The 20224-nt window shown below is 43.2% G+C and overlaps 1 long non-coding RNA gene across 3 annotated transcripts in view; it reads left to right on the forward strand.

The window, feature by feature from the left end:
• LOC125464550 (uncharacterized) overlaps positions 1-20224 on the forward strand; it is a 33723-nt gene that overhangs the window by 4101 nt on the left and 9398 nt on the right. For all 3 annotated transcript variants that reach the window (XR_009447318.1, XR_009447317.1, XR_007250042.2), the window contains exon 3: positions 16750-16864. This is a non-coding gene — a long non-coding RNA (uncharacterized LOC125464550). The remainder of the gene's footprint in view (positions 1-16749; positions 16865-20224) is intronic.

Genomic DNA, 20224 nt, shown 5'->3' on the forward strand with positions numbered 1-20224 from the left:
AGGACTTGGACATGCTAGGCGAATGGGAAAATATTGGTATATGGAATACAATGTGACAAAGTGGTAGGTTATACGTTTTGGTAGGAAGAATAGAGGTACAGAATATTTTCTAAATGGGGAAAGGCTTTCAAAAGCTGAAGTACGCAGTGACTTGGGAGTCCTGTTCAGCATTCTCAAGTTTAATAAGTACTTTCAGAGACAGCAGTGTATAAGTTCAGCAGATGCTAGGAAAGGCAAATGGATTGTTGACATTTGTTTCAAAGTTAATGGGGTATAAAAATAGGAAGTTTTGCTAAAACCATACAATGCATTCATTAGACCACATTTGAAATGCTAAGAACAGTTTTGATCCCTTCTAAATTGGGAAGTTACACTGGCATTGGAGGCAGTCCAGAGAATGTTCACTAAGTTGATTCCAGAAATGGAGAGCTTGCATTATGAGGTGAGGGTGATTAGTCTGGATCTGTAATCAGCAGAGTTTCAAAGAATGCGTTGAAGCATATTGAAGCATACAAGGTTCTCAGGGGACTTGACAGGTTGGATGCAAAAAAGTTGTTTCCCCTTATCAGATAGTTTGTGACCTGAGGATATAAGCTCAGAATAAGATGTCGTCCAAATAGGATAGAGCAGAGGAGGAACTTTTTCCATCAGAGATTAGTGAAGCTGCGCAGTTCTTAATCACAGAGGGTGGTAGAGTCTATGTTGTTAAGTAAGATCAAGGCTGAGATAAATTTTTAATCAGTAAGGGAATCACGGATTATAGGGAAACAGCACAAAAATGGAAGTGAAGACAATCAGATCTTCCATGATTTTATTGAGTAGCAGAGCACACCTAATGGGCTGAATGATGTACTTCTGCTCTCCCATCTTATGGTTTTATAAACACAGAATTTCCAATACCTTCCAACAAATGCCTACGTACAAAATATTTCCCAACACAAAGCACTGTCTGCAATGTTCCAAACTTCTCTAAAAAGCCTAGGATGGCTTCTTTGTTTCTTTTGGTGAAACTGTTGTATCTGGAATCGGAGCTGTTTGGATTCATGTTGAAATCAATGTGTTTATCATTCCTGCTTTTAATATCAGCACCAAAATAATGCTGGATGTAAAAAGCTGTTTTTCCAGACCAACATGTTGGTTAATAAGATAGATGCTATGATTCCATTGCACTTCTCAAGGGAAAACAAGGAATTCCCTTATACTCCTCACCCAGACAGTAGGCTGGTGGGATTTGTCTAGCATTTCCCTACGAGAAACTACGTACTGAATTTCAAAGCATATTGAATTGTGTAAGATGTTCGACTCATTATAAACTCTAGTGTAATCATTTGTGTAATATACCTATTACAATGAATTTCATTTTGGAAATCAGATCATAAATAACAAAAGATATCATAATGTTAGTCAGGACTTTCTCAAGAACTTAGTACAAACAGAATACTGTGTTCTACATCTAATGTATGTTTTAAATCCAGCAGTGTCAATTTCTTTTGGAATACAATGCACTTTAAATTGTTGGATTACCAGAACATCATTTTGATGGTGTATGTTTAACAAAGTGACAGGACAGATTAAGGTCACTGGTGAAATTCAGGTGCAATGAAATTATTATACATTCTGGGCCTACCAACTTCAAAGTTGGTAGCTGATATGGTCCAAATTTCTACAATATTGGGATTAATTAAATATCCTCCTCACTGTCATATGGTTGATACCAGATAAGTACATTATGCACAACAAAAACAAAGTTACTGGAAAAGCTCAGCAGGTCTAGCAGCATCTGTGGAGGAGAAAACAGAGTTAATGTTTCAGGTCCAGTGACCTTCCTCAAGTACACAATGCATCCGACATGGAGTGGGACTATATTTCAAATTATCCATCAATAAAGAAATGACTATATAAGATGCTTCCCTTAGCAAAATAATAAGGAAATGTAATCCTAATGTGTAGAAAATGGGTATAACTTATTTCATTCAGTATCGACTGGGCAAGGTGAAAAACAGAATTGTGCAACTGAAATCCCATAGAAAGTAAAGCTAATGAGATAGCCTTGGTAGATAAGGTTAAGGATAATCCAAAGAGATTCTACAAATACAATAAGAACTAAAGAGCAACTAGAGAGAGAGAGTAGGACCCATAAAAGATCAACAAGGTCATCTTTGTGTTGAACCTCAGGAGATGGAAGAGATATTAAATGAATATTTCACATCAGTTTTTACTGTGGAGAGAGAAATAGAGGCTAGAGAACTTAGGGAAATATGTATTGATGTTTTGAAAGCATTTCATATCACAGAAGAGGAAGTGCTGGAGGTTTTAGAAATCATAAAGGTGGATATATCTCTGAGACCTGACCAATTGTGGAAAGTTGGGGAGGAGATTGTGGAGCCCCTAGCAGAAATATTAGCGTCATCTATAACCATGGGTGAGGTGCCAGAGGACTGGAAAGTGGGTAATGTTGTGTCTTTATTTAAGAAAGGCTATAAGGAGAAGCTTTGGAACTATTGACATGTCAGCCTGACATCAGTGGTGGGTAAGTTGTTGGAGGTGATTCTGAAAGATAGGATTTACATGCACTTAGAGAGGCAAAGAATGATTAGGGATAATCAACATGGTTTTGTGTGAGGGAAATCATTCCTCACAAATTAGATTCAGTTTTTTGAGGAAGTAACTGAAAAGATTGGTCAGGGCAGAGCAGCAGATGCTGTTTATTTGTTAGATTAATTAATAAAGTTAGATCATATGGGATTCAAAGCAAACTTGCCAATTGGATACAAAATTGGCTTGATGGTAGGGGACAGAGGGTAGTGGTAGAGGGTTGTTTTTTGGACTGGAGGCCTGTGACCAGCAGTGTTCCGCAGGGATCGATACTGGCTCCAATTTTGTTTATGATTTGGTTAAGAATGCAGGAGGCAAAGTTAGTAAGTTTGCAAGTGACACCAGAATTGGTAGTATAGTGGACAGTGAAGAAGTTTATCTAAGATTACAAAGAGATCTTGATCAATTAGGTCAAAGGACTAGGAGTGGCAGATGGAATTTAATTTGGAAAAATGTGACGTATTTCATTTTGGTAAAACAAATGAATTCTTGTACAATTATTGGTAGGGTCATGGGTAGTGCTCAAGAACAGAGAAGCCCAGCGGCTCAGATACATATTCTTTGAACTTTGCATCATAGTGAGACAGGATGGTTAAGAATGTGTTTCACACCCTTGCCTTCATCGCTCAGATCTCTGAGTATAGGAGTTGGGACAATATGTTGACGTTGTACAGGATGCTTTTGGGGCTTTGTTTGGAGTACTGTGTGCCGTTCTGGTTGCTCTGTCATAGGAAGGATATTATTAAATTGAAATGGTTCAGGAAAGAGTTACCAGGATGTTGTCAGGAATGGGGGGTTTCTGAAATAAAAATAGTCTGGATAGGCTGGGACTTTTTACACTGAAGTTTAGGAGATTGAGGAGGGACCTTAGAAGTTTACAAAATCTTGTGGCGCATAGATAAGGTGAATGGCAGAAGGTGGAGAGTTCAAAACTAGAGGGCATATTTTTATAGTGAGAAGAGAAAGATTTGAAAATGATGAGGAGCAACTCTTATACGCTGAGAGTGGTAAGTGTGTGGAATGAACTGCCAGAGGATGTGGTGGATGCATGTACAATTATAATGTTTAAAGGACATTTGGATCAGTACGTGAGTAGGTAAGGTTTGAGGGAATATGGGCCAAATGCAGGGAAGTGGGATAGTTTAGTTTGGCAACATGGCCAGCATGGACTGGTTAGACCAAAGAGTCTGTTTCTATGCTGTCTAGTGGAAATTAATTGGTCGTAGAGGATGCGTAATCATCTTTAGAGGAGGTTTATCTGTAACGTCCCTGTGTACAGCCAGCACAAGTATTTATAATGTTATCATATACGTAGGGAACATGTAGAGTTCTGCAAGAGGAAATATATAAACCAATGGGCACAGTGTGCAAAGGGCTTATTCATTTCGTGGAAATAGAACGTATGCAATCTCATTCGATACAATGTAGCATCAACATTGCATCAATTCTTAAGTTCCTATGTCACTAATTGGACATTAAGGAGCTCCACTGTTTGGAATATTTTACAACAGACTTTCATGTCTGCAGGGGAATTAATTGTATCGTTGACTGGCTCTGATCTACTTCCATCACTCTGTCATGCATTTGGGTTGTGATAAAGGTTCATCCTTAATGACTCTATTTAAGAGCTATCAAATACCTTGATTAAAGCAATGCTGTCATGACCAGCTCTTCCATCTTTCATGCTCTGTAACTGTCGGCTCATCAAAAATTTGCGATCTATATCCTGACTCATACAAGATCCCTGATACCCCTCACTTTCTGTTTGCTGACATAATTTGGTTTCCACTACTGTACCATCTCAATTTTAAAATGCTAAAGTTTGTTTTCCAATCCCTTCAAGACCATGCCCATTCCAAGCTTTGTAGACTCCTCCAACCCAGTAAATTTCTGTGAACACCGTACTTCACCAACTTTGAATTACTGTGCATTTTCGAATTTAACTCCACCATCGGAAATTGTGCTTCAACTGCCTTGGCCCAAGATCTGAAAATGATCTATCCCTCTGCTCTTTTAAGAGGTCCCTGAAAATCCACCACTTTAACCATTTTTGACACATGACCTAACATCTCCTAATCAAGCTGGGCGTTAAATTTTGTTTGATAACACTCCTACGGGAAATCTTGGGATATTTTACCTGGTTAAATATGCCATATTAATGCAATTTGTTGTTGTGGGGCAGGCTGCAGGTCAGTATTTGGATGGATGAGACCCCCCAGTGACAATCCCCCAGTCACTGGCTGAACACAAGATGCAGAATGGAAAATTAAACTCTACAGAAAAAAATCTTATAAGGAGGTTCAGATAAATTATTTCCATTACACTGCCTCACTACCAGGATATAGAACAATAACCTGCAAAAGGTTTGTTCTTAAGAAGCAGAATTTTTAGTGTAACTCACAATGGTGTCAGTGACCCAGACCCCTCACTCTTTACAATTATGCAACTAATCATCTGGCTCCACTTACTCCTACACATAATGAGCTAGTTATGTTGGTGCTTTGATATTATTGTCTCATGATATTAATAAGAAAATTATAAAGAATCAAGAACAGACTTAACAGCTTTTGAAGTGAGGATTTAGATGACATTTTTCAAGAAGGAACAAACAGAAAATTCATTTTCACAATGCAATGAGAACAAGGCTTTAAGTTAAATGAAGTGAACATGTTAAGGGAAATGTTCATATTAAAAGAAATGTCTATATATTTTACAGAAAACTTCTACTTCAGATTACAAATGATACATTTGATAATTTGTCAGCGAGGAATGTTATTGCAAAATACAGGGGTAGACTCTGAAGTTCAGATGGAAAAGGGTGAGATTCCAGGTTATATATGTTTATGTCCAGTGAGGAAATTGGAGACATCACTAATGAGAGGTGTTCTCAACCAACAAAGGGAATCTCATTCACTAGAGAGGTTGTTTCATTATTAGAAGAATAGTAGCCATCCTGTTTATTCAAATAAGCTCATTTACCAGAAGGAAATTTTCCTTTAGGTGGAATTTCAGATATTGGAGATTATCTTATTAAGCAAGGAAATCTCATTTACCAGAGAATATCTTATTGATGTAAAAGGATGTGAAGGCATGACATTGACTAGCAAGAATATTATTCATTACAATGCAAGTCATTGACTAGTGGATGTTCATTCAGTAACAGCGAAGATACAGGGCCCCATGTCTGTGTCCAGTGACAAACCAGGGAATGCTGTGTATAATCACAAATAGCGAGTCTGCTAAAGGATTCAAGCATAGCCTTGACCAATCATGAAATGGAAAACCAATGGAAATGAATGCTTACACAAGAGGTCCTACTAATCAATGGGACAGTAGAAGTTATAGGAATGGCAAATTGCAATATAGAATTGATGTCTAAGTCACTAAAGCAAAATATTTTTTAGGCATAGACTGGCAGACATGTCTATCAATTCTTGATTTTAATCTGTTAACTGTCTCCTACTTACATTTTAGTATGCACAATACAACAGGTAACACAACAAAATGTCCAAATAAAATGGAATTATTGTACCAGTTGAATATCTCATTTTCCATGGTCTACAACTAGAACAGAATTCCAAAATATAGGATAACAAAATGTACTCAAGGAGAAGTAGCTTAACTTACTAAAGTTGAATTTAGTTTATTTAATGTGTAACTATAAATTGAAATTCCTTTGGAGGAATGCACAAATTCAATACTTTTCATAGTTGATCAATCATGAACATACCATTCATATGCTATTAAAATACTCTTAATTAATATCTGTATGCCATCAACATACAATTAATTTCATCAATTAGAACATAATATGCTTTTCAGCTGATATTGGTATACAGTCAAGAATACAGTCAATGTACAGTAAATGAATCACACTGTCAACATCACATTTTCAAAATGCTCCTCAATCGCATTTGTTTGGGACACATCTGTACACTTGTAAACATTTTACATTTCCAACAATTCTTGCAATTAATAGATGAAAGCTTGTTTTTCAACCATAAAATAGCATCCTCCTGAATGCTTCTGATTAAAAATCAGACTCATGTAAGAATTTCTGTGCCTGACTAATGGATGGCTAAAGTTAAAATTGATGGCCCTACTAAAGAAAAGATTGGAAAGGCAGTTCCAATGATTGGAACCTCATCCTCTGAATTATCTCACTCAGTGACTGGGAGTTCTCAGAGATCTCCAGGCCTAGCTAAGATCTTGACAAATCACTGAAATTGTCTCCAGTGTCTGGAATCCATTCTACTAATGTTACAAAACATATCTGATGCCCCTCTATTAAATATGATGCTCTCTGGTGATTTGAGGTCCTCTTTCATGAATTACTTCAACTCTGTGAATGAGAGCCCAGGTAGTGGATGAGAGCTCATGTAATGAGTCAGTGCCCACAAATCAGTGAGCTATGATGTAATGAGGGAGATCCTCGCTAGTAAATGAGATACTCTCTGGTAAATGGCATTCTCTCTGGCTAATTAGATCTCACCAATTATCGGAGATCCCAGCGAATGAGATGAGGAGAAATTTTATCAGCCAGACACTGGTGACCTGGTGGAATTCACAGTCACAGAAAGTGGTTGAGGCTAAACCATTGAATATTTTCAGGAAGCTGTTAGAAATACTTATTTGGGCTAAAGGGATCAAAAAGATGGGGAGATACATGAAACTATGTTTTTAGTTGGATGATTAGTCATGATCATATTGCTAGGCAAGTTTGCTCCAAGGGTTGAAAAGCCTATTCCTGCCCCTTTTTTTACGTTTTTAGTTCACATGTGGTAAACCAGTTCATCTTTAATAAACAGGATGTCTGCTATGTGTCTCCAATCCAGCAAGCCTGGTAAAAAGTTACATGTAATGAGTCAGGTTCTGTCTTGCAAGTGAGTTCCCACATATAAATGTGCTCCCTTCTCATGTCTGATATATTCGCCACCTTTCCCTCTGGTAACATGTTTCCCTTAATGTATTTTCCCTGGGTGTGCTTTAGTGAACAGAGCCCCATTGGTGAGAGAGTCATTTTCTGGTTCAGATCCTACCAAATAAATTAGATGTGAGCATTGCTGAAAAAGGAGACATGCTGTCAATTTTATTCATCTTGCACTCATCAGAAGAGATACAAGAATGTCAACATTCAAACTGAGTCGCACTTTATACAGCATGTGAAAAGAGTGATTGTTTAGCAAGTCAACTCTGACAGTATGAGACACTGCACTGAAGGAACTCTTAAACTAACAACGGAATCCAAATGATCAGTCAGATTGGTGTATAGCTCATTTAGCGCTTGCTAGAAGCTTTTTGGTTTTTGTTTTGATTTATTATTATCATAAGTACCTGGATACAGTGGAAGGTTTTGTTTTGCCTGCAGTACAGGCAGATCGTATCACGCAAAGTACATTCGGCTAACAGAAGAGCGAGGAATAGAATGCTACAGTTGCGCAGAATATGCACAAAAACGGATTTAGAGTTGAATTTTGAAAGGGCAGAACGATTGTAAGATATGTCAGAGTGAGATCTGCTGCAGAGAGCTCCGAAAGAGGCGCCGTGCGTCGGCTACTCATATGCAGGACTCAGTTTGCTGCAAACAGGAAAAAAACATAAACAAGGCATTGTGCCTTTTTAAGAAAACCTGGGGAGGGGGCGAGGGCGTGGTGGGAGCAACAGTTCCTGGTGCAGTCCGAGTGACCATGCCTTGACTCCTCAAAGACAACGTGTCGACCAGGCAGCGCTCTTTTCTCACTCCGGAGAAATTGTTACTCTCCTTGAGCATTTGGCATTGTTGTCCCTGTGAGTGCAAATCAGTTAAAGCTTGTCCTTTTCCAGCAATTTAATTACATTATTTCTCGACCACTTTCTGGGGACCGGAACAAAACTTTGGCATTGTGATTTTCAAAAAAAAAATCCATCAGTTCCATTTTTGAGAATTGAAACAGATTGACGCCTGTTCCAAGATTTAAAGACCCAAGTAATTCACCCTCACTTATTTCAACGCGCATTTTACTGTAACAGTGCCGGTGAACGTTATCTTAAAGAATTGATGAGGTTCACAGTTGTTTCTCCAACTGCTAACACACTGCTCTGGCTTGTACTTCAGACCCTGACACGGACCAAGTCGATTCCCTGCACTTTAGCAAGGTTTTAGACACAGTTTGCATCGTGATGGGATTGAAACCAAAACAGAGAATACTGGAGAAACTCAGCAGGTCCGGCAACTTCTGTACAGAGAGAAAGACTGGGTTAATGCTTCCAGTCCAGCTCCTTCAGAGCAATTTCTGTTTTTATTTGTCAGATTTCCAGCATCCACAGTTCTTTGTTTTACTTCATAGCGATGAATTTAATTGGCAAAAAAAGTCATTTGTAATATTCCCGTTTTCTGCACATCGTCTTTTGGGATAATTTAATTTGGCGGGCTCCGGTGGCTTTCAAAAAATCAAAATAATACGGATGTAGGAGGGTCTAAAAGGGAGCGTTTAGAGGGCGCCAGTTACATCCTGAAGAACTTAAAACCCGCCAGTTCTTTGTTAAAAGTGTGTGTTCTGCCTCATTTTGGAAGCTATTCATTTTGAAGGTTTTAATTTAAAGCTGAACGAGGAAACTTGTAATCAAAGTAAACCCCAACTGAAGGTGGACTAGTGGGTCGCAAATAGGAACTGAAATGAATATTTCAGTGCACAGCCAGAGAAACAGAATAAACAGTGAAACGTACTGAGTGCGACGCCCATTCATTATAAACAGGGTGCCCCGGGTTTTGCTCTGCAAATTGTCCGGTAGCTTTTGTTTTGAGAATCATTTAGTTCGCGTTGGAAAACACTCACGAAGGAAGCGCAGAATTTCTGCCTTGAACCCGGACCGAAAATCACTCGATTTCTGCCTGAGTAATGCTTGAAACAGGGACAGAATGTCTCTCATTTCAGATCAGGACAAACTGGTGAAATGTTCGATTTCGCTGATGCGAGGGGCAGTAGCGCCCGCCTGCGCTTTGCAAACGGGGATTTTAGATTTATGTCGCCCCAGTTTCTGCAGATAATAATATAACTTTCAAACAGGCTTCACCTATAGGCGTCCCGCAACAGCCATGTGAGAATGTCGGGGGAAGCCGGAGAAATAAAAGTGATTGCAGAAGAACAACCAAATGAATTAATCTCCTCACCGCGCAGTTCTCCCTTTAAAATTTAAAGTTAACGGCATCTCATTGCTTAGACTTTGGGAATCGGATACTGGAAGTGTCAGGTTGCGTTTTGTTTCGCGAACACAGGTAATGATTTCTTCGACCAGTTCGCGAAGACTTCAGGAAGAGAAGAAACGACACCACCTCCCACCCAACGCCCCCAGAGCCACAGCCTGAGATTTATCTCTCACTATCGGACTGTCCAGGCAGATGGCGATTATAAAACACAGCTGCCTGATAACAGAACGGGTTCCAACTCTCGCTCTCGCTCTGATTTTTGATAAATAAGATTTAAAGCAAAATCAAGCTCTCACGCCGTCTGTGAACGTTACGTCTCACCGCTCACAGTTAGCGTGACTTTGCTTTAACAGGTAACCCAGCACAAAGCTCCCCTGTTTCCATCAAAATGAATTCTGACGGTTCTGGAAGGAGCTTGTGGCTGGAGACTTTCTGGGATCATGGTTTATGAATCCTCTGGACGATTTACACCAAAATTAACTTAATTAGAAATATCTAAAACTTGTTTGTTTTGGGAGGGGTGGGAAAAAGGTTGAAGCTGGCGATACAGAAGAAATTAGTCGGTTCTGAATGAGAGATAATAAAGCGTGAAGCTGGATGAACACAGCAGGCCAAGCAGCATCTCAGGAGCACAAAAGCTTTTGTGCTCCTGAGATGCTGCTTGGCCTGCTGTGTTCATCCAGCTTCAGACTTTATTATCTTGGATTCTCCAGCATCTGCAGTTCCCATTATCTCTTTGGTTCTGAATGAGAATTTGATTTAGATGAAGAAAGGACTTGGCAAACTTTGAAACTCTTGGAATCCAGCCACGGGAAGTGTAGGATTGGAAATCTGGGCCAGTAGTAAGGATATCTGATTAGCTGTCGTTCTTCTACATTGCGGAAGGGGGAATGTGAAGAGTGAATCCAGTTAAAACCCATTCCTTCAGCGGAAGAGTGAGCAGCAACTCAATACGAAACTTCAGAACCGGCGAAGCGTCCAGAACCTGGGAGCGAATAACGGAGAGGAGTTTCTTTCAGCGTTAATCCGCTAACCTTAAAATGTAGATGTCCCTTTTCAGGATTTGTAGAGTTTATTAAATTGAACAAGTTCTTCCCCTGCTGACGGTTGCTGAGGAGAGTAGGCAAAAAGACAACTCATTATAATCTACGTGGAGCTAGAGGTGTACAGCAGGCCAGGCAGCATCGGAGGAGCAGGAAAGTTGGCATTTTGGGTTGGGATCCTTCTTCAGACCCTTTTTCTGAAGAAGGGTCCCGACCCGAAACGTCGACTTTCCTGCTCCTCCGACGCTGCCTGGCCTGCTGTGTTCATCCAGCTCTACACCTTGTTATCGCTTGACTCCAGTATCGGAAGTTCTGAATATCTCTCAATATAATCTATGCCACGTTCAGTTGTCAGACTGTTTAAAGTTATTTACTTCGCTTGCTATCAGATACTAACGTCAGTCTGGTGTGACAGCGGTGTGGTCAGATGGAAGTCTAAATTGGTAAAATAGAGTGATTTGGTCGAAACTTTTGGCTTGCATTTTGTTTTGGTTTATGTGAGGAGATTACTGCTGAATAGAAAGTTTAATGTTAAGACCTGGGAGTATTTGTATAATCAGCAGTGAGCCCAGCGGGAACCGAATCTGGTCATAAGCACGTGAGTTTACAGATGCAATAAAATGTATTGATTTGTCTGAGTATATCCATCAGCTCCCCTTTTCTTTAATTCTGCATGTGAAGATGTCATTTTATACATGAGCTAAATGGGGCATGTAACTCTGCCAAACGATGAAAGGAAGCGTCTGTATAATCAGTACCAAGTGGAACAGGACCCTGCTGGCAAGTTTTCCCAAGAACCTCTTGGTGCAACCACTTTCTGGTCTCAGGAGGCGAGTCCACTGCAAGATTATGACAGGGAAGTGGTTTTTGTTCACTGTGTGTCTAGAGATCAGCTTCACTCAGCAGCCATTGGGTTGAACTTCGAACCTGGTTAAATTAACACCCTCTTTGCAAAACTGCCTTCCTGGTTTAAGATAACAAGGTGTAGAGCTGGACGTGCACAGCAGGCCAAGCAGCATCACAGGAGCAGGAAAGCTTGACGTTTCGAGCCTAGCTTTCCTGCTCTTGAGATGCTGCTTGGCTGCTGTGCACATCTAGCTCTACACCTTGTTATCTCAGATTCTCCAGCATCTGCAGTTCCTACTATCTCTGAAACTGGTTTACAGTCCATTAAGAAATTACATTCCCGTGAAGCTAAAGCTGTTGTATGTAAACCTGTAGACGAACATAAATGTATGTTTTATCTTTTAGGAGCTGATTTGAGTTACCAGCGTCATAGTACTGAAAGCAACCCAAACCACGCTTTTACCATTCCGCGCAGGCCTATACCATTCACAGTTACTTGCGAAATACTGAAAAGGGATGTGAAAATATTATTGCACTCTTCAACAAGAAGGGCATCATCAGCCAAGTGATGGAAGGCGGCGCTGACTACTGTCAAGTGGCGCTTGTAAAGTAATAACCTGCTCACTGGCGCTTAGTTTGGATTTTGCCAGGGCCACGTAGTTCCTGACCTCAAAAGGGTTGGTCCAAAGTTGGACAAACTTATTGAGCTCTATAGATGTCAGGTGATAGTATCTGCCCCGGACCTCAGGGCCTCATTTGACGAAGAATAACATCAAGGAGCGTAGCAACACTGGAATCAAAGTGATTCGGGGCGGCGTGGGGGGCATTCTCTGCTGGTTGGAATTATACCCAGCACAAAGGAAGCTAATTGTGTTCGTTAGAAGTCAGCTCCAGGACATCTCTGCAGGAGTTCGTCAGGGTAGTGTCCTAGATCCAACCATCATCTGCTGCTTCATCTATGACCTTCCTTCCGTTATAAGGTCAGAAGCAGGAATGTTCGCCGGCACCATTCGCGACTCCTCAGATACTGAAGCAGTGCATGTTCACATGCAACAAGATCTGGGCGATTTCCAGGCTTGGGCTCAAAATGGCATTTCAATCACTGAATCCCCCAGTGAGGGGTGTAGATAGAGTTGATGCTCGCTGACCTATCCCTGCAATGGGGAATTTCAAGATTAGGGGGCACACTTTCAAAGTGAGAGGAGATCTTAAAAAAAGACGAGGCATTTTTTTTACACAGAGGGTGGTTTGCATGTGGAATGAACTTCCCGAGGAAGCGGTAGATGTGGGTACAATTGCAACATTTAAAAGACATTTGGATGAATACATGAAGAGGAAAGGCTTGGAGGGATGTGGGCCAGAAACAGGCAGGTGGGACGAGTTTAGTTCGGGATTATTGTCGGCTTGAACTGGTTGGACCGAAGGTCTGTTTCCATGCTGTCTGGCTCGAAGGAATTGAACCAGCCATATGGTCAGAAAGTGAAGAATTCAGTAGCTCACCGCCTGTTCCATTGAAACCACAATCTACAAGGCACACGTGAGAGATGTGATGGAATACTCCCCACTTGCCTGGATGGGTGTAGCTCCAACAAAACTCAAGAAACTTGACACCATCCAGGACAAAGCAGCCTGTCTGACCTCCCTCCACCACCTTCAACATTCACTCCCCGCCTGCACTATCTAAAAACTGACCTGATGCCTCAATTTAAGGTGGAAGTTCACCACCATCTTCCCAAGAGTAATTAGGAAAAATTGTACATTCCATGAACAAATACATAACACAAAAATGCATGGAATTGCCTTTTGCTAAACCGATATGGAATGTATCATGGATGCTACTGGAAAAGAAAATTGATCTCCTGTGTTCTGGGACAATATCTGTCTCTCAACTGACAACACTTTTGGGACATTTGTTTTCTCTCTGCTTATGGGATCTTTTGGCTCGCAGTTTCCCACAAGAATGACAGCACTTCAGAAGTCATTCATTTAGAATGAATCGTTTTCGAAGCTCAGAATCCCGAAAGATGGTTCATAAATGCTCAGTCTTTGTTGAAATCCCGTTCTTATCACTGACATGTTGGATAATGCCACAGTTTCAGGATCTAAGTAGGAAAGAGGTAACCTGCAGAAGTTTGACTGGATGGTAAGGAAACCGCGGAGAGGTGCCAACAGATGATGGGCTGTTCGTCAGAGCCTGCAAGCAGGGGTTCCTGTCGCAGTAATTTACATTTCAGCTGTGCCCAGGGCACTCTTGATAGTGCCCGCACACTAACATTGGCATTGATCCGCGGGGCAATGCCAAATCTCTCGCCGTCTCTCTCAACCCTTCTGCAACTCCAGGTGAATGGGGAGCGCCCGCCAGTTCCTGGTGCAGTTCACACCGTTTTGTTCTCATATCTCGGTTCCCGGTGCTGGGTTTAACGGGAACACTCTACATTGCCACAAAGTGTAACCGGTTCAGACTCAACACAAAGCGGCGGCGTGAAGACACGGGTTGGGGCAGCGTGAGCCCGGGGTCGGGGGGCGGGGTCCTCACTCACGGAGCAGGTTATCATCGGCGGAATTAGGAAAGTTTACTCCGCCCAGTAAAACCCAAAAGGTGAGGGAGGAGCCTGGAGACCCAGCTTCGGTTTGGGGACGCATCTCTGCTGGTACCAACAGCAGATGCTGAGAGAGTAACCCCCGGTGATAACGGAATGAGATCTGCTGATTGTGAACCCTGTGTGTTTTCACCCTTGTTATTGTTCACCGTGCGTTGGACAAAGTTTTGTTTTAGCACCGTCCACAGTTCTTCAGAAGGATTGGTTTGTCTGAAATTCACACGGCGCCAGGGCAAAGTTGATTTATGGTCAGTCTGACGTCTTCGTGCTGCAATTCCATTCCCCCCAACCCCAGCCAACTTTCAGAATCCTCACCTCTCTTTCATAGAACATCTGCGAAATGAATTCTGTGAGACTGCCCGACACCACAACATGTTCTGAGACAGTAATATGGAAACCAGGTCCACGAGATTGGGCCCCAGGGCTCGGCGCTGAAGCTCTGCAACACAAATGGTCAAGGAAATCCGGAACTGGCGCCCAGCAGAGTGTTGAGTTGGGGGTGCAATTGACAAATTCAGAACTGAGATTTTTGGCTGAGGATATTAAGGGATACAGAATGCGGACAGATCACCAGAGTTGACACACAGACAAACCATCATTTAATTAAACGGGGGATAAGGTCCGAGGAGTTGAATGGTCTCCTGTTCCTGTGTGGACAGTCTACACGCTTAGATTTAGAATATTTGCTCCATTATTTTAACAGGGAATTGTAGTAATACCAGACATCTCCCTCAAAGGCACAAACTTGTCTTGAACTCCCTGTCCTGTTATGTAGTTCCAAGGTCGCAAAGTTAATTCTGATTTATAGTAACCCTATAACTTACATACATATATAAATACATCCTGATGTTATAAAGCATTGACCATCAAACACGACGTGCGTCCGTGTGATTCTACCTTGCTCGTTTATTTTAAGCGCAAAGAATTGTGTTAGATTAGGACACAACTTGATGACGAAGAGGCGCAGTAAGTAGTCGGCAGCTTTTCAGATTCCGGAATTTTAAGTTTGGCTGAGGTGAAGTTGACAGCCAGAATGTCAGTCGAACAAAGAAATGTTTTGCAGGGCGTGCGGTCACTCTTTGATCATCTCTTATTTTCCACGGGAAGGATTGTTGGGGGGGGGGGGGGGGGGGCGGTGTAGTAGATGAGGATCAGAATTGCCCGCAGGAAAGGGCTGGCTGATCTGCCGTTGATGAATCCTCACAGACCGGCTCAGTAACTGGCTGAGATGCAGCAGAAATTCACGTCCCCTCGCCCCGCCCTCTTAAGGGGGAGAAATATGGGTTTCATTTTTGATTTTACTGATCCTTGCTCGTGCCAAACACTTTAAATCATCTAAGATGAAAACCCGCTGGCTACAATCAAGCCGTTCTGAAACATTTCGAAAACAGATCATAAACATTATTAGATAGAAACAGCGCCTGATATTCGGAGCGGGGCAAGACCGCATCTTTCATCTGTATTTCCACCAATTTAAAGTTAAATTTATTAAGAGTAAGAGCTTCATGGAAGTAGTTTGTCCGAGACCGGAGCAGTCCCCTTGCTCAGGCCTGGCAGTAATACATACTGCAGCCAGAGAAGATTAACTCTCTGTAAACAGACGCGACGCTGGAAAAGCACAGCAGGAAGGTGGCCGGGTTAGATGAGGTCAGGGAGGCCAGGAGTAGGGGGAGGTCTGGACATGAGATAAAGCTGGAGGTGGAGGCATTTTGAAGCCGGTGGAGTCAATACTTGCACTAAACAACTGCACTTCCCAGTCGCGAACCATTTCCACTCCCCCTCCCATTCTTTAGATGACATGTCCATCATGAGCCTCCTGCACTGCCACAATGATGCCACCCGTAGGTTGCAGGAACAGCAAATCATATTCCGCTTCGGACCCCTGCAGCCCAATGGTATCAATGTGGACTTCACCAGCTTCAAAATCTCCCCTTCCCCCACTGCATCCCAAAACCAGCCCAGCTTGTCCCCGCCTCCCTAACCTGTCCTTCCTCCCACGTCAAGCTGCACCTCAATTTCCTACCTACTAAACTCATTTCACCCCCTTGACCTGCCCGTCCTCCCTGGACTGACCAATCTTCTCCCTACCTTCCCACCTACATTCACCTTTACTGGCTCCATCTTCTCCTCTATCCATCTACTATCCGCCTCCCCTCTCTCCCTACTTATTTCAGAAACCCTTTCCCCTCCTCATTTCTGATGAAAGGTCTAGGCCCAAAACGTAAGCTTTCCTGCTCCTCTGATGCTGCTTGGCCTGCTGTGTTCATCCAGCTCTACACCTTGTTATCTCAGATTCTCCAGCATCTACAGTTCCTACCATCTCTGAATCAGTATTGAGGCCATTGGTCTGTAAGCTCCCAAGGCAAACTATCAGGTGTTGCTCTTCCAGGGCATCCCAGATATCCTCTTACTATAGGCACCGAAATTTCTCTTCCTCCAGTTGACCTCAACCACATTTTTTTTCTTTATTCATTCACAGGATGAGGGTGTCACTGGCTATACTGGCATTTATTGTCCATCACTAATTGCCCCAGAAGGCGGTTAAGAGTCAACCATATTGCTGGGGTTTTGGAGTCACATGTAGTCCAGACCAGGTAAGGCTGGCAGTTTCCTTCTCTAATGGATATTAATGAACCAGATGGGTTTTGTCAACAATTGATAATGGCTTCATGGTCGTCATTGGACTCCTAATTTCAGATAGTTATTGAATTCAAATTCACCATCTGCCATGGCAGGATTTGAACCTACGTCCCCAGAATGTTATCTGTATCTCTGGATTAACAGTCCAGCAATAATACCACTAGGCACAGCCTATCCTAAATTTCCCACACTTTTGCTCTCAAACCCTTTACCCCTGACAACAATAAGGATACAGTCCCTTTAGTCCTTACATACCACCCCACCAACCTCTGAATCCAATGCATCATCTTCCAAGATTTCTGCAACCTACAGAGAGATATTTCCTTCCCCAGTCCTGTCCACTTTCCACAAGGACTGGTCATTCCGCTACTCCCTCATCAGTTCCACATGCCCCAACAACTTCTTCACAACACTCAGTACCTTTCCCTGCAATAGTAAGAGGTCTGACACCTGTCCCTACATCTCGCCTCTGCCCAAGGTCCTAAAAATCTTTCCCTATTCAGAAGAGATTCTCCCGGACCTCAAACCCATTTGATCTATTGTATCCATTGCTCCCAATGTGGTCTCCTGTGTAATGGGGGGACCACATGCAGACTCCTGGGCCAGTTCATGGAGCATCTGTGCTCTGCATGCAATATCCAACCCAACCTTCTGGTTGCCATCCATTTTAATTCCCCCTCCCACTCCCCTGGTGACATTCTTGGCTTCTTCCACCGTCAGAATGAGGCCAAATGTAAACTGGAGGAGCAGCACCTGATATTTCACCTTGTGAGCTTACAGCACAATGGCCTCAATATTGATTCCAAAGGCTTCAAAATCCCTCCACCCTCAGCCCTTATCTCATGTCGAAACCTTCCCCTCCTCCTTGCCTCCTTGACCTGATCTAACCTGTCCCTCTTAATCCTCACCTATTCACTCCACTCTTCCCACTGACCAATCACAATAACCCCCCACCTGCACCCAACTATCACCAGCCCCTACTTACCCTTCCCCCATTCTCACCCCTCCCACCTCCCATTTACTTCAGGGCTAACCTTACCCTTACTGAGAGAGGGTTTCGGCTTGAAACATTGACTTTGCTGCTCCTTGGATGCTGTCTGACCTGCTGTGCTTTTCCAGCTTCACATGTATTTTGTCTGGCTTCTAGCACCTGCAGTCCTTACTGTCTCCAAGATTAACTCTTTACTGAGTCCCATTCCAAACCATCCTCATCAGGTACTAATGAGGACCAGTGCAGGAAAGGAGGAAGGAAAACAGAGAATACATTGTAGATGAGATAACTCCACACAGTTCAATCCTGACAACTTTACCAAAGTGCATCTAAATATAAATTGCCAACATTTTAACAGAGAATTCAATCCATTTATTGGAAAATTTTAGAACATTCTTATCTTATGGCAATTGCATTACATGGGCCAATCACCATCGGATTCCACTCTAAATCCATTATCTCTGTTGAGCTGTTTAAATCATTAATTGTGGAGGTTAAAATAAAATACTCAGAATGCTGGAAATCTTAAATAAAAACAGAAGGAAACCTGGCTGGATTGGCAGCACTTGGGTACATGGGACTGATGAGTTGATGGGCCAAGGAGTGTTTAAAGTCAGAGTTTAAGATAGAGTTTAATTTAGATAAATGTGAGGTGTTGCATTTTGACAAGGTAAGTCTGGGCAGGACTTAAACAATTAATGGTAAGGTCCTGGGGGGTGAGGTCCAAGAAAGAGACCTTGAAGTGCAGGCTGACAGTTCCTTGAAAAAGAGTTGCAGATGGATAGGATAGTGAAGAAGGTGATTGATATGCTTGCCTTTATTGGTCAGTGTACTGAGTCTATGAGTTGGGAGGTCATGTTGCAGCTGTACACAACAGTGGTTAGACCAAGATAATAAAATGTGAGGCTGGATGAACACAGCAGGCCAAGCAGCATCTCAGGAGCACAAAAGCTGACGTTTCGGGCCTAGACCCTTCATCAGAGAGGGGGATGGGGAGAGGGTTCTGGAATAAATAGGGAGAGAGGGGGAGGCGGACCGAAGATGGGGAGAAAAGAAGATAGGTGGAGAGAGTATAGGTGGGGAGGTAGGGAGGGGATAGGTCAGTCCAGGGAAGATGGACAGGTCAGGGAGGTGGGATGAGGTTAGTAGGTAGATGGGGGTGCGGCTTGGGGTGGGAGGAAGGGATGGGTGAGAGGAAGAACCGGTTAGGGAGGCAGAGACAGGTTGGACTGGTTTTGGGATGCAGTGGGTGGGGGGGAAGAGCTGGGCTGGTTGTGTGGTGCAGTGGGGGGAGGGGACGAACTGGGCTGGTTTAGGGATGCAGTAGGGGAAGGGGAGATTTTGAAACTGGTGAAGTCCACATTGATACCATTAGGCTGCAGGGTTCCCAGGCGGAATATGAGTTGCTGTTCCTGCAACCTTCGGGTGGCATCATTGTGGCACTGCAGGAGGCCCATGACGGACATGTCATCTAAAGAATGGGAGGGGGAGTGGAAATGGTTTGCGACTGGGAGGTGCAGTTGTTTGTTGTGAACTGAGCGGAGGTGTTCTGCAAAGCGGTCTCCAAGCCTCCGCTTGGTTTCCCCAATGTAGAGGAGGCCACACCGGGTACAGTGGATGCAGTATACCACATTGGCAGATGTGCAGGTGAACCTCTGCTTAATGTGGAATGTAATCTTGGGGCCTGGGATAGGGGTGAGGGAGGAGGTGTGGGGGCAAGTGTAGCATTTCCTGCGGTTGCAGGGGAAGGTGCTGGGTGTGGGGGGGTTGGAGGGCAGTGTGGAGCGAACAAGGGAGTCACGGAGAGAGTGGTCTCTCCGGAAAGCAGACAGGGGTGGGGATGGAAAAATGTCTTGGGTATCAATGTGGACTTCACCAGTTTCAAAATCTCCCCTTCCCCTACTGCATCCCTAAACCAGCCCAGTTCGTCCCCTCCCCCCACTGCACCACACAACCAGCCCAGCTCTTCCCCCCCACCCACTGCATCCCAAAACCAGTCCAACCTGTCTCTGCCTCCCTAACCGTTCTTCCTCTCACCCATCCCTTCCTCCCACCCCAAGCCGCACCCCCATCTACCTACTAACCTCATCCCACCTCCTTGACCTGTCCGTCTTCCCTGGACTGACCTATCCCCTCCCTACCTCCCCACCTATACTCTCTCCACCTATCTTCTTTTCTCCCCATCTTCGGTCTGCCTCCCCCTCTCTCCCTATTTATTCCAGAACCCTCTCCCCATCCCCCTCTCTGATGAAGGGTCTAGGCCCGAAACGTCAGCTTTTGTGCTCCTGAGATGCTGCTTGGCCTGCTGTGTTCATCCAGCCTC

This window comes from Stegostoma tigrinum, chromosome 27 (genome assembly GCF_030684315.1).
Source record: "Stegostoma tigrinum isolate sSteTig4 chromosome 27, sSteTig4.hap1, whole genome shotgun sequence".
NCBI classification, from domain to species: domain Eukaryota; kingdom Metazoa; phylum Chordata; class Chondrichthyes; order Orectolobiformes; family Stegostomatidae; genus Stegostoma; species Stegostoma tigrinum.